The sequence below is a fragment of the Trichechus manatus genome, unplaced genomic scaffold (genome assembly GCF_000243295.1).
Source record: "Trichechus manatus latirostris isolate Lorelei unplaced genomic scaffold, TriManLat1.0 scaffold00039, whole genome shotgun sequence".
Lineage (NCBI taxonomy): Eukaryota > Metazoa > Chordata > Mammalia > Sirenia > Trichechidae > Trichechus > Trichechus manatus.
This window is the reverse complement of record NW_004443975.1, coordinates 16,270,513-16,283,909: the sequence shown is the minus strand read 5'-3', so window position 1 is coordinate 16,283,909 and position 13,397 is coordinate 16,270,513. Positions and strand designations below refer to the sequence as shown.

Genomic DNA, 13,397 nt, shown 5'->3' with positions numbered 1-13,397 from the left:
TCTCTAGTCCATTGATCCTAAACCTTTTCACCAGGTCTCACACCTCATAAAGCTTTCACTCCATGATCAATCATTGTAATCTTGTCCTTGCACACACCTTGGACAACCTTCTCCCTCTCTAGTTTTGTACTTTCTTGGGAAACCAGAACCCTAGTTAAAGTCAAGTCTCCAATACTCATGTCCTCATTCACAAGTATTTGAACATGACTAAAGAAAAACAAATAGCCACAGTGACTGCTCTGACCTCAGGTGGCTCCTTAATGCTGCTCAGCAATCAAACTATATTTTCCCAGTGCATTCACCCTCCCAATCTCATATAGCTGTTGGCTACCATCAAGTTGGTCTCCAACTCATGGTGATCCCATGCACAACAGAATGAAATGCTGTGCTGTTGGAGATCAGGTAATAATGTTCCATTGTATTCCATAGAGTTTTCATGGCTGATTTTCAGAATTAGATCACCAGGCCTTTCTTAGTGTTAGTCTGTTCAGCATCATAGCAACACACAAGCCTCCGGTGACATATGAGTGGTGACTACACATGAGGTGCATTGGTCAGGAATCAAACTTCAGTCTTCTACATGAAGGTGGTAGACTATTGAACCACCAGTGCCTCAATCTCAATCTCACAGAGGACTATTTTACACCTTATCTCTCATTAAGCCTCCAGCACCTCATCACCCATCCTCATGCTCAGAAGATGATCTTATGTCCCACTTCAGTGAGAAAGCTGATCAGAAGAGAATTTTAACATACTTGTATTACCATATCTACCAACATCTGCTGACATCTGCACACATACTCTCTGCTTTCCTATTCTTTACTAAAGATGGAGTATCTATTCTCCCATCTAAAGTCCATTCCTTTACTTGTGCACTAGATCCAAAAGACTTGTATGCACTGTCTCCAATTTCTCTTCTTCCATTCTCGATTTTACTTTTCCAACCTTTTCTTTGGAAAAATCTCAAGCCTGTAGAAAAATTACAAGAGTAGTACAATGAAAACCCATACACCCTTCATCAAGTACAATAATTCACCAATTATTAACATAATTGGTGTTATTTTAACATAAATAAATTAATATTACCCTCTACCAATTATTATGATTCATCAATTATTAACATTTTTTCACATTTGCTTTATATTTGTATTTTTTATTCTTTTATATATAAGTATATATATTTAAAAAAACAAAAACCAAACTCATTGCTGTCAAGTTGATTCTGACTCATAGCAGCCCTATAGGACAGAGTAGAACTTCCCCACAGGGTTTCCAACGAGCAGCTGGTAGATTTGAACTATGGACCTTTTGGTTAGCAGCCTTAGCTCTCAACCACTGCGCCACCAGGTCTCCACACACACATAAATTTGTGTGTGTGTGTATGCACACACATTCTTTCAGCTGAACCATTTCAGAGTTAATTACAGTCATCAAACTATTCTTAAATACTTAGCATGTGTCTTAGTTATCGAGCGCTGCTCTAACAGAAATACCACAAGTGGATGGCTGTAACAAAGAGAAATTTATTCTCTGACAGTCTAGTAGGCTAGAAGTCCAAATTCAGGGCATCAGTTCCAGGGAAGGCTTTCCCCCTCTCTCTTGGCTCTGGAGAAAGTTTCTTGTCATCAATCTTCGCTGGTTGAGGAGCTTCTCAGTGCAGGGACCCCGGGTCCAAAGGACATACTATTCTCCTGGCTCTTGTTTCTTGGTTGTATGAGTTCTCCTTGTCTCTCTGCTCACTTCTCTCTCTTATATCTCAAAAGAGATTGGCTTAAAACACCATCTGATCTTGTAGATTGAGTCCTACCTCACTAACACAACTGCCACTAATCCCACCTTGTTAACATCATAGAGGTAGGATTTACAATACATAGGAAAATCATATCAGATGACAAAATGGTGGACAATCACACAATACTGGGAATCATGGACTAGCCAAGTAGACACAAATTTTGGGGGGACACAATTCAATCCATAAAAGCATGTATATCCTTAAGTTATTTTTCTACAGGACCATAACATAATTATCACATTCAGAAAATTTACCACTAATAACAATAATATTACTTAATAGTCTGTATTCAGATATCTTCAATTGTCTCCATAATATCCTTTACAGATTTTTTTTGTAATTGGTGGTGGTGGTGTTGATGGTGATCGTGGTATTTTTAATTCAAGATCCAATCAAGGATCATGCATTACATTTAGTTGTCATCGCAAATTCTGTATTAAATACATTCCAATGAGACTTTCACTCTCACCACTCTACTGCATTGATGACCTCATATTAAGGTCATCAACGACTTCCATGTAGCCAAATCCAAAATGTTCTTAGTTAACCTGTAAGCAGCATTTTTTACATGGCTGATCAATCCCTCCTCCCTGAAATAGTTTTTTCACTTGATTCCAAGACACTGCACTCTCCTGGTTTTCCCCTCACTTCTCTGGCCCTTTTCTATCACTCCCCAGTATCGGGTCTTTTGTTTTCTTCATCTACACTCCATTAGTGGTCTCAAACAGCCCTGTGGCTTTAAATACTATATGTCAAAGACTCCTCCGTTTATATCTCTAGCCCAGACCTCTCACTTAAACCTGAGACTCATATCCAATTGTCTTCTGAATACTTTCCCCTGGATATCCGAAAAAAGAATATCAAAGTTAATATGTACAGAGCTAAACCTCTGATCTTTGTCCACTTTCAGCCGATATGCAATTAATTAGCGATACTTCTGGCTGTATTTTAAAAATACATCCGGTGCCCACTTTGGCGGCACACGCACTAAAACTGGAACAACACAGAGCAGGTGGCCATGGCCCCTGCACAAGGATGACACACAAATTTGGGGGAGGTCGAGAAAAACCTGTGGGGGGAAAAAAAAACACAGCCATTGAAAACACTGTGGAGCACAGTTCTGCTCTGAAACACACGGGATTGCCATGAGTCGGAGTGGACACTACAGCAACCAGTTTAATTGCTTGTCAGGTAGCCCTGAACTTGTTGCCTTGAAGTTGATTCCTACTCATAGCGACGCTATAGGACAGAGTAGAATTGTCCCATAGAGTTTTCAAGGAGTGGCTGTTGGATTTGAACTGCCGACCTTTTTGGTTAGCAGCTGAGATCTTAACCACTGTGCCACAAATTTGTGGCACTCCATGCTTTTGTGGTGACGGTGGCACAGCACGATGAATGTGATTAATGACACTGAATTGTACACTTAATTACCACTGATTGAAACAGTACATTTTTTGTGATACATATGTTATCACACAGCCACTTCTTACCATTTCTACTGATAAAACCCGGTCGGAGACTCCATCTTTCTTGTCTGGTAGTAACTGAAATAGCCTCCTAACAGCACCCCTACTTTCACCTTTTTTGCCCCAGAGCCTATTCTCAAACAACAGCCAGAGTGATATTTTTAAAACATAAGTCAGATCATGTCATTCCTCTGCTCCAAGCCCCGCTCTCCCAGTGGTTCTACATTTCACTTGGAATAAAAGCCAAAGTCCTAACAGTGGTCTATATACCGAAAACCAAACCAAAGTCAATTCCGTGGAGTCGATTCCAACTCATAGCAACCCTATAGAACAGAGCAGAACTGCCCCATAGGGTTTCCAAGGAGCGCCTGGTGGATTTGAACTGCCGACCTTCTGGTTAGCAGCCAAACGCTTAAACACTGCTCCACCATGGATCCAGGATCTATAAGGCCCTTATTAAATCTGCCCCTCTCAACGCTATCCATCTGACCTCCTCTCCTACTGCTCTTCCTATCGCTCCAGCACTCCAGCCACACATGTCTACCTTCCTCACCTTCTTCAGGTATTTTCTCAAAAGTTCCATTTTCAATGAGCTCTAGATTAATTCCTCGTTTAAATTGCAATTCACCCACCCATTCCACTCCCAACCCCCTTTTTATTTTGCTCTTTTTAACCATAGTATGTCTCACTTTCTAACATACTATGTAGTTGGCTTACTTATTATCTATGTTAGTAATATAACACATATTCCACAAGGGCAGGGATTTTTGTTTCTTTCGCTGTTGGCTCCCTGGTGCCTAGAAGAATGTCTGCATTCTTGCTGAATAAATGAATGAAATCTATCAACATACTACATTAACAAAAGAGAAAACTACATACAATCACGTGCATAGATACTAAAAACACTTTTGAAACAATTCAATATCCATTTCTAAATTTAAAAATAAAAGGTAAAATGGGAAATGTGTTACATATAATAAAGTGCTTATCAAAACTCAACAGTAAATACTAGCCTCAATGGAAAAATATGTAAGTATTTCAGTTAAGATAAAGACCAATACAGGGATGCCCATTATCATGATAATGTCTAACCTTATCTTGGAGGTTCTGGCAAAAGCACTTAGGCATAAAAATGAAATAATGGGTTCAAACATTATAAAAGGATAGCTAAATTGTCTCTTTTTATTGATGATTTGACTGGTTTCTGGAAAACCCAAGAGACTCTTGTTTTTTAAAGACTGTAGTTAATAAGAGAAATTAGCTCAGTAACAGGATACAAGATAATTATACAAAAATTAATATCATTTCCGTATTGCACCTAGATAAGGGGACAAAATCCATTCCTTATAAGAACAAACACCATAAGAATACTTAGGAATAATTTTAACAAGAAAGACCTATAAGAAGACAATTATAAAAACATATTAACTGACATTAAGCAGTAAAACAAATGGAAAAGTATATCTGGTTCTTGATGGGAAGACTTATCATTATAAAAAAAATTCAATTGTCCCAATATTCATATATACATGTAAGCCCTAGTAGTGCTACGGCCGCTAACCGAAAGGTCGGCAGTTCGAACCCACCAGTGGTTCTGCAAGAGAAAAGACCTGGCGATCTGCTTCCGTAAACATTACAGCCTAGAAAACCCTATGGGGCAGTTCTACTCTGTCCTATACGGTTGCTATGAGTTGGAATCAACTCACTGTCACACAACAACAACGTGATTCCAATTAGAATCCCAACAGGTAAGGTTACTATGGAATTAGAGAACTATTGAAGTTTATATAGATTAATAAATATGTAAGAAGAGTCAAAATGAGTATGAAAAAGAAGAGAGAGGTACAAGACATACAGCAAAATATAGAGCATATCTAGACTATATAGACTTTATAGTCACTATAATAAGATCCGTGTGGTAAAGGCATAGGAATAGACACATCGGTCACAGTCACAGAACAAGAAATACAGAACTAGACCCCAGTATATACATGAAAAGTAAAAATAAGGCAGAGAAAGCATGGATTATTTAATTAATGGTGCTACCATAGCTGGCTAAGCATCTAGAAGAAAATAAAATTGGCCCCCTATCTTATACAATATACAAAACTGAATTTCATGTGAATTATCGATGTATAAAATACAAATATATGATGTTGGCAAAGAACGTTGAATATACTGTGGACTTCCAGAAGAACAAACAAATCTGTCTTGGAAAAAATACAACCAGAATGCTCCTTAGAAGCAAGGATGGTGAGACTTCATCTCATGTACTTTGGACATGTTATCAGAAGGGATCAGTCCCTGGAGAAGGACATCATGCTTGGTAAAGCAGAGTGTCAGCAAAAAAGAGGAAGACCTTCAAAGAGATGGACTGACACAGTGGCTGCAACAATGGGCTCAAGCATAACAACCGTCATGAGGATGGTGCAGGACCAGGCAGTGTTTCATTTGTTGTACACGGGGTCGCTAGGAGTCAGAACCGAATCGACGACACCTAACAATACGAAACATACGATATGAAATATTTACAATCTTGCAAGAAAGTCTAAGCAACTGTATCAGCCTAGGACTGGGGGATATCATTTTAACAAAACTGAAAACCCAGAAAGATAGGGGTATTTGCTTGCTATGCAGAGTATATGCAATGTTCATAATTTGTTTTTTTCAATGCTCTTTCAAATTGTCAAGAAAACAAACTAATAGAAAAATTAACAAAGGATATAAATAGATAATCCAGGGAAGAAAAATTGCAGCTAGCTATCAAGCATGTGGAAAGAGGTACAAACTGATTAATAAGGGCGTGAAAATAGTACTTGAGCTCTATCAGACGGACAAAAACTAAAAAACAAAAACAGCAACACCTGTTACCGGTGGAGATGAGGGGAAAAGGGTACACTCACGTTGCTGGCAGAAATGAGACATGTCACAGGCTTGATTCATGAATGGAAAAACTGGTCTCTGTCAAAACTATTTTTTATTTAATCATTTAATTGACACTTTTGTTAAAGGCTGCATCAAATAGCAGCCCCACATGAATGTATCTTACCAAGCAGGTTTTTTTACCCAAGGAAATCCCAAGATCCTGGGAGAGGGGAAGAGAGATGAAGAAGGAGAGAGAAAGGTTGCAATGCCAAAGACTCTTTATTCTACTCAGAGATTTCCACCCAGCCATTCTGCCAGAACACTGGAAATTTACTGAAGGATTGAAAATCTAAGTCTCACCAGGCATGATGAGTACTGATTTCCAACCCAATTAAAAAACTAACAAGAACTAAAAGCTCCCAGTGTACAAATAAGTTATATTTCATAGTTGTCTGTAGCTTGGGATTCATTTCCTCATAAAAATAGTATGAGAAATCTCCTAAAGTAGCTCATAAAAATTAAATCACAAGTACTGGCCATGAGAAGAACAGAAAATGCAAAATCTTGTTGGTAAGGCACGTTATCTCAGGAGCGTTCTGCCTTAGCGTTGGAACCTAAACCCCATTTGAAACAATGTTGCAATGGTTACATGGAATATAGTTCCCATGAGAATACAAAGGCAAAGCCTCTTGGTCATCTCCTCTGTGTGCCCCTGTTCCCTCACTTTGTAGTTGGAAGACCATAATGATAATAACTTCTGCTGCTTACTGTGGTCAAGTGCAGTTCAGAACAATTTTGGTATGCCTCATCTAATTTAATCCTCACACAACCCTGTTATATAAACATTATTTATTATCCCCATCTTACTTAAGTCCCTGGGTGGTGCAAATGGTTAAAGTGTTCAGCTGCTAACCAAAAGGTTGGAGATTCGAGTCCACCCAGAGGTGCCTCAGAAGAAAGGCCTGGAGATCTACTCCCAAAAAAGCAATCATTGCAAACCCTATGGAGCACAGTTCTACTCTGGTACACACAGGATCAGCATGAGTTGGGGTTGACTCAATGGGAACTTTTGGGTGTTTTTCATCTTAAATAAGGAAGCAGCTTCCAAAATGCATAACAACTTGCCCTGTGCCATGTAACCAGTAAGTGGCTGAAGGATGGGTCTGATTCTTACCATGTTCTTACCTGCTACACTCCACCAAAGTTCCAGTCTTCTGCCCTGGAACCCTAGGTCACCCACCACTGGCCCTGGGTTCCTAGCCCATGTGCCCAACTCCAAACACTAGGTCCTTGGACCTCTACCACCACACTATGTATCCTTCACAACCACCCACCAGAAGAGAATCCATGGGCAGGCAAACAGGTCACACAGCTCTGTTCCTTCCTGAGAACATTCCTTGGGAACAACTGGACCTGCCATTCAAGCGTATGGGATAATTCTAGATCCACAGAAGAGCGCCCATCTAGTGTTTGGTAACATCTGTGGAGGCTATAGGGATAAAGAATATGTTCCAGTTCCAGAAGAAATCTAACCAGGGTCCAACTGGCTGCAGACACTCCACATTCGGGAACATTTTGACTCATGGATGTCCATGACCTTGCATGCTAGCCCCACATGAATCCAGCACACGAGGTTCTTGTTTAATAGGTGGCCTTCCCAAAATAACCACAGATATTAGCTCTCTCAGCAAGGTCTCTCTGGGATGCTCAGGAGACAGATTTCCCTTTCAGCTTTCCAAATCCTTTGTTTGGGGTTTCAGAAAGTAACCCACAATCCCAGCACTCCCTGTACCTATCATCACTTTACTTTTTAGAAAGTTGAATCACTTGGAGCTTTATACTATATTCATTTTCACTGATGTCATTTTTTTTCCTTGTCTTCATTTTTTCCACTTAAGGGGCCATTTTCCCACATTTTGCCTAAGGCTCTGCTCCATGAGAGGTAATAATAACTAAGTTAAGTGCTGAAAACGTTTAAGAAGTTTCATGAGAGTCGTTTTGGGCTGTTGCCTTTCTCCTTTCTCCTGACTCTAAAGACAAAAGGGGTGGTGGGATGGGATATCATCAAGATATTACAACAGGTATACAGCCCAACCAAGATGAGCTCATTTCTTATTTTGGAAAAGATAGAATTTGTAAGGGCTGAATTTCTCAAATGATATCATCATCCTGTGAGGGGAAAACTTTTATGAGACAAAAGACTCTAAGGGAGCAGGATGCCCTTTAAACAAAGAGTGCTACAGGGTGAGAGGTGGATCATCCCATGTGAAAGGCAGGTGACAAAGAAAGGCCAAGTTGGCCACCCTTGAGCTCTGCAGGTTTCCAAAGGGGGGAACTGGACCATACCATTAAGTCAATGAAAAAACACATCCGTTCATTTATTCACACGAGCTGTTGAACAGCTGCAGGGGCATGGATTGTTCAGTGGTAGAATTCTCGCCTTCCACGAGGCAGACCCAAGTGTGATTCCTGGACAATACATCTCAAGCGCAGCTACCACCTGCCTGTCAGTGGAGGCGTGCATGTTGCTATGATGCCGAACAGGTTTCAGCAGAGCTTCCCGACTTAGATAGCCTAGGAAGAAAGTCCTGGTGATCTATTTTCAAAAATCAGCCAATGAAAACCTTATGGATCATAATGGTCCTATCCACAACCAATCAATCAGGAGGCTGACCGTGGACCAGGCAGTGTTTCATTCCACTCTGCATGAGTTTGCCATGAGTTGAGGGCTGCCTTGATGGCAACGAACAACGACAATTATTATTGAACACCTACTATCTTCCCAACACATTATAATAAGCGTTAGAATATAAGGATAAATAAGACCCAGTCCTTGCCACCAAAGAATTCCCATTCCAGTGCAGTAGCTTCTAATACTTTCTGTCCTGGGACCTCTTTTTAACTATACAAACTGGTAATTCTACTATTAAAATCCATTGGTTGAGAAATCACTTATGCATATGGATCTATAGATTCCTTAAAGCAAGCCTGTGCTCTACCAGGGTACAGAGAAGCGCTGGCCTAGAGAGATGAACAAAGAAAGCAATGTGATGAGAAGTGAACCTTTGCTCAGCTATCCGAGACGAGACTTGCCATTGAAAACTGCTGACATCTCAGCTCAGTGCATGCACACCAACATCTCCTAATTCATTACCAGATGCCCCAAATTCCATAATAATAATGATAATCCTCCTCTAGCTCTATGACAGTACAGAACACTATCCGAATCATCATCTCACGTGATCTCTACCCTGTGACGTAAGAACTATTAACAGGGACGAGGAACCAGATTGATGAGGTGGCTACACAAGGTCCTTGAGTTAGAGTGACAGATCCAGGGCTTCAACCATGACTCTTCCAACTACAAATCCCGTGTGCTTCTTCACTATAGGAAGCTGATCCCTCTAAAAAAGCTTACGCTTAACCCCCTAGAATGTGTTGAATATGTACCAGATTTAAATGGAGGGAAAGAAGGCAAGAAGAAAGGAAGGGGAAGAGTAAAGAAGAGACAGCACTTAGCTAAGTGCTTTTTATAATTTTATCATCCCCCTCACCCATCCACTTGTTGGTTGTCGTTATTTTACAGATAATTTTACATATGAGAAAACTAAAACTCAGAGAAATCAAATCACTTGCCCAAAGTCACACAGACGGTAAGAAGTGGAGCCAGAATTAACCCCCAAATCCCCCTAACTCCAAAGCCCACCCGCCTAACTCCTTACCTCCCTGCCTAGTGTGGTGAGCGAGTAAGACACTGAGGAACTCATGTAACATCTCGGTATTCTTCTTCTCTTTCCTCAAGCAGGATCTTAACACCAGCATACTTCACCTACATCTATCTCTTAAAGAACTCACAATAGCCTGCAAGATCCCATGGCCACCGAGTCGATTCTGACCCCTAGCAACCCTATAGGACAGGGTAGATCTACCCCATAGGACTTCTTAAGCTGTAATTTTTACAGGAGCAGACTGCCACCTCTTCTTCCCGCTGAGTGGCTGGTGGGTTGGAACTGCCAACCTTCAGTTAGCAGCCAAGCTAACTTAGTTATTATTAGGATATAAGGGTGAATAAGACCCAGTCCTTGCACCAAAGAATTCCCATTCCAGTGCAGTAGCTTCTAATACATTAACCACTGCACCACCAGGGATGCTTGTCCTGAAAGGCAGGTATTTTTATACAGTTTTACCAGAAGTGAAATTGAAACTCAAAAGGTCTGATTCGAAGCTGTTTCAGAACTCGAACCTAGGCCTCTCTAGCACCACAACTCAAGCACTTTCCACCCTTCTGTGCCATCTACCCCAGGTACTGCACACACCTGTACCAAACAAAAAACAAACCCATTGCCGTCGAGTTGATTCCCACTCATAGTGACCCTATAGGACAGAGTAGAACTGCCCCATAGGGTTTCCAAGGAGCACCTGGTGGATTCGAACTGTCGACCTCTTGGTTAGCTTCTGTAGCTCTTAACCACTACACCGACATGCCTATAAAACCAAACGCACTGCCATCAAGTCAATTCCGACTCATAGCAAACCCTTAGGACAGAGTACAACTGCCCCCATAGGGTTTCCAAGGAGCGCCTGGTAGATTTGAACAGCCGACCTTTTGGTTAGCTGCCGTAGCTCTTAACCACTATGACACCAGGGTTTCCAACATGCCTATAGTGGGGAATAAATAAGACAATGTGTACGGAAGCCCTTTGTAAAGTATAAACTAGTTTACTCTTAACCACTACGCCACCAAGACTCCATGTAATATATGAGTATTGGTATATTATCGTTATTATTATTATTTCAATTATTCAGCTGAGATACTAGACACAGAATGCATTGCAAAGGAAGTGGGAGAGTTGGGTTTATATTCCAAGTTCTAACTCCTAGTCCAGTGTCCTTTCACTTCCTGCAGTGACTCAGTTAATTAATTTATCGGTGCCTCAGCTTGCTTAGCAGTAGAACGGGAGGAGTGATATCCAACCGGCTATTATGTGGATAGGAGCCCTGATGGCACAGTTGTTAAAGCGCTTGGCTGCTAACCGAAAGGTTGGCAGTTCAAACCCACCAGCCACTTCTGCTTCCATAAAGATTTACAGCCTTGGAAACCCTCCAGGGAAGTTCTACTCTATTCTATGTGGTCTCTACGTGGTCACTATGAGTTGGAATTGACTCCATGGCAAAGGGTTTTGTTTTGTTTTGTTTGTGATAATTAAATGGGATCATATGTGTACCTACGAGGTGCTCAGTAAGTTATTTTCCTTCCTTCTACCCAATGCTTCAATCCCACAGCCATGCTGTGGCCTCCACGTCTGTGATGAGTTGCCACATTTTTACAACCACAAAGAGAAAATATTTTGAAGGGCTATCTCCATTCCCATCTGGTTAGCCGTGGAAACACTGACTACAATAAAATCTGTGTTGAGTCTTCCCTGTTATGCAAGCCATTTTCAGGGAGTACTAAGGTAACCTCAGTAGATTTGGGAGTGGAATGGTGTTTCTTTCATGTCATCATCCTTTCAGCAAATATCCCAACCGTTTCTTTCACGATGAAGAACTCTGATGACCTAACGCACCGGGACTTTGTGCCACTGACACCATCTTCTCAATCGATTCTCGCTGTCAACACGCTTCTAGAAATTGTACAATTTGACGATTCAGGTTCTCAAAGCAAATAAAAAGACCGAGTTCTTAAGGCTAGGTTTTTGCCAGGGGAGTATATCATTCAGCCGATGTTTAACTCATGCCAGATTTAGAGGGATACTTTCAACTCTGCATCTGATAAGAAGTGTCTGGAGAAGAAAAATCTTCTATTTCTCCTTCTGGGCCTAAACAACGGAAACCTCACCACTCCCAGCCACCAAAGAGTTAGTATTAGCCTTTGCTACTTTCCAGAAGGTCACTCAGATAAGATTAGGCATGATTTACAAATATGTTTGAAAAATGAAATTCCTCCAGCAGCTGCAATAATCCAGTTCCTCCATACTCTTTTGGGGGGCAAGTCCTTCACAGGCATCTTCTTATGACAAGCTTATTTAGATTTTATAATGATTCCTGAGATAATACCTGGTGCAATGATAATGTGCTGAAAGACTAGAGATTCAAGTGCACTGAGAAAGAAGAAAGTCCTGACAATCTTCTTTCCAAAAATCAGCCATTAAAAGTCCAGTAGAGAGAACCCAGTTCTACTCTGAAACACATGGGGTTGCCGTGAGTCGGAGTCAGCTGAGATAAGAATTGTATGAGACATCGGTGCTCACACCAGACTGTCTTTACGTTGACTTGTTCCATATAGTTCACTCAGGGTGAAACAACTTAATGAAGCAAGCTGGGCAAATTTTAATGATGCTCATCGCATAGGCAGTTTTCAGGAGTGGCACACATTGCTGGCCACCCTTTCCTCTGGAAAAGCCACACCACAAATGTCCTCATGCTGTGTGAGGGATTAGTTGCTCTCTCTCCTGTGCTCATGCACAACTTTGTTCACAATTTGTATTAGCCTGTAATTTATCTGTTTATACATCTGCCTCTCCCACTACCCTGTGAGCTCCTTCAAGTGCAGGGACCAAGAGTTAGAGTTTATTGATGTTTTATATTGCCATCCCCAAATACCGTACCAGGGGCCCAATAAATGTCAAATGAAGAAACTTTTGATTAATAGAGTAATTATTATGACCCTGAGAATACTTTCTTGTTGGCTTTCTATGGGTACATGCAGTGAAGTGAAAATCTGAAAAATGACGATATAGGTTAGGCCAAGAGTTCACATGTTTGGGTGTTCTTTTTATCTATCATTAACCAAAGTGGCTGGATTCTGTGAGCTATGGAAAAGGACTTGAAGCACTTACTGATGAGGATCAAAGACTACAGTGTTCAGTATGGATTACACCTCAACATAAAGAAAACAAAAATCATCACAACTGAACCAATAAGAAATATCATGGTAAATGGAGAAAATATTGAAGTTGTCAAGGATTGCATTTTGCTTGGATCAACAATCATATGCCCATGGAAGCAGCAGTCAAGAAATCAAATGATGTATTGCATTGGGCAAATCTGCTGCAGAAGACGTCTTTAAAGTGTTGAAAAGCAAAGATGTCACTTCAAGGACTAAGGTGCACCCGACCCATACCATGATATTTTCAATCGTCTCATATGCATGTCAAAGCAGAACAATGAGTAAGGAAGACCGTAGAAGAACTGATGCCTTTGAATTACAGTGTTGGTGAGGAATATTGAATATATAATGGAAAGCCAGGAGAAAGAGCAAGTTTGTCTTGGAA

General features: G+C 40.8%; 1 non-coding gene across 1 annotated transcript; it reads left to right on the top strand.

Annotated features, from left to right (window-relative positions):
* Window positions 1-2,755: 2,755 nt before the first annotated feature.
* LOC111820481 (U6 spliceosomal RNA) lies at window positions 2,756-2,865 on the top strand. The gene has a single exon (XR_002824037.1). It is a non-coding gene; the product is annotated as a U6 spliceosomal RNA (small nuclear RNA).
* The last annotated feature ends 10,532 nt before the right edge of the window (window positions 2,866-13,397 follow it).